We start from the raw sequence: 2,576 nt of genomic DNA, 5'->3' as shown, positions 1-2,576 counted from the left end.
TAGCACTGCAGTGGAATTTCCTACTGCAATTAGTATAGTGGGTGAAACCCTATTTTGACTGGACTAATGTGATCTATGACAAAATGTGAATCCAGTAACAGTGCTTCATTTCTTTCAGAAGTACAGTATTTGTTGCAGTAGTCCATCGAGTATAATGAGCTTGCTTTGATATCGTACAGAAATCCATGCAAGACCCGTTTCACCACTGGCATTGATTTCAGTGAGATCAGTGTCAATTAGTGTTTTCAGTTTCACTTAGCAAGTCCTCGTGACTGAAACATAATAAAAAAAGTGAGATAGCGAGACTGAAACCAGTGAAGTGAAACTGAAACCAATGAGAAGTTTGGTGAAACACCCTACAGGACTGTAAGAAAGGAACAGCCATGAACTAACAAGGGGGCTGAGGTGGAGGAGGGTCTCATCTTATATGAGAAATTGACTTAATCTATATTCTATGCCTAATTGGCTTGAACAAAATGTCAGATTGTCTTATGATTGTGCCAAATGCAAAACGAAAAACAACAAAAAAATCCAGCTACTGAGATGGAATATACATAATATACCACTAATAATGAAAATTGTGATATCTGGACAGCTGTGTTATAATGGCTACAGGCAAATTTGAGTGTAACCATGGTAGCTATGGTATCTCACAGGTTAGGTCTCAACTCTAGTCTATTAAATTTACATACTTATATAAATTTAGAATGGTGTTTATCGTTGGGAGGGTGTTGCATTTTTTGTTTGAGAAAGAAAAATGTTTTCAGCATAAAGTTGCCATAGAAATGACCTAATTTGGGCTCAGATTTTATGAAAAGAGGTCACAAATGGGCTCAATTTTGTTTGGAGAAAGGCAGGAAATAAGAAATACATACACTGGCAACTTATCTAATGATTATAATGTCAGTTGTATAATGAACACTTGAGATATCCTAAAATTCTCATTGATTTTTGGGGGTTTTGTGGTGGCCATATTGATGACGTCATTTGAGCTTGTTCCGACGCAGAAATTTCGGGTAAATTTTACTGGTAAGTTTCTTAAGACATATACTTTCAAAAGATTACAAAATTTGTTTGTTATACGATAGTTGCCAGTTGACCCCAAAATTCAGCCTCAATCCGCAGGCCTATATGCAGAGTGACCGTGCAAAGTGGCGCACGACGTAAGCAGATCAGCTTTGTGATGTCACAGTTGTTTTGCAGGGCAGCGGAGCGTTTTCAAAAGTGGCCGGGGGGGGGGGACTTCCGGGTTTTGTGAGCTAACACGCAAAAAAAGAAAAGAAAAAAAAAAGGCCTTCAGCGCAAAAAATTAACCATTAACCTTACCGCGCTCACACTTCAAGGTGGCCACCTCCCTGATCTATCTCTTTCTAGTGCGACTTACACACTTCCGAGGTAAAAAAAAAAGAAAAAAAAAGGGGGGGGGGGCAAAGTGGTAACACCTTATGTATTACTTTGTATGGTGAAAACAAAACAAAACAAAACAAAGTGGGGGGGGGGGGCGCTCCCCTGTTCTGCCGGTGTCGCCGGCCATGTTTTGTAACATCACTTATTTTTCACAAATCGTGAACTATTGGTTAAAAAAAAATGTTGTCACAAGGAATGACGACATTTTCCAAATGGTATACAATGGAGTGTCAAATTAACATTCTGAAATTTCAAATACTAGTAGTTGAAAAAACATAGGTAATCACGTGAAGTTCTTTCAACCAATCACTAGATGAGAATCAATTTGTGATCCAACATGTATGTCCTATAATCACGTGAAGCTCTTGTAGATAATCACTAGAGGATAATCTTTTAATCCAAAATATCAGGAGGAGGACAAAAACTTAGACAACAAATTCGCTTCACATTTATGTAAATTTCTACTTCAGGCCTTGTTCCAATAGTACTACAGTGGAGATACAAGACAAGCTTATTATCATTGCCGCCATCGCTATTGGGCCTAATGAAACTAATGTGTGGTCGTCGCGACAAGACTTTTTTCTTTTTCAAATGGTATTTTATTTTTTCCCTCTAGATATACATTCACAATACACGAAAAAATACAATAGCATTCTCAATACATTGATACATGAAATGATTATACTATACTATAGTATAAAACAAGACGATCATCGATACAGAACATACAAAAACACTTCTGAATCATTGCTTTACTCAATCATCGAGAAAGAAACCACTCATTATTTTACTAAATTTACCGCTTGACTCAATTATCGGAAAAAACAACTCTCACAATAATACAACCTTCATGAATTACATCACTAGATGATAATAAAAATTCAAACTTATACATTTGAATCATAATTTTTCCTCCCAAACCGAATAGGCCTAGTATATAATCGAAATCAAGGAAGATGTGAAATCATTTCCCACACCCCGCCTATAAAGGATCACTGAGTGTTTGCTGCCAGCTACGGCAGTAGACAAGTACACGGCACACGAACCAGGGAGGTGAGACAACCTGCACGAACAACACACACGTACTCATACTACACAGCTACAAGCAGTATAGCCACAACGCAACGGATCGACAGCAAAGATCGTACACACACATAGCTATAGGAAGC

This window comes from Diadema antillarum, unplaced genomic scaffold (genome assembly GCF_040938485.1).
Source record: "Diadema antillarum isolate AM-2024a unplaced genomic scaffold, OU_Dant_1.0 scf00000082, whole genome shotgun sequence".
Taxonomy (NCBI): Eukaryota; Metazoa; Echinodermata; class Echinoidea; order Diadematoida; family Diadematidae; genus Diadema; species Diadema antillarum.
The sequence above is the reverse complement of the archived record's forward strand: the minus strand, read 5'-3'. Positions refer to the sequence as shown.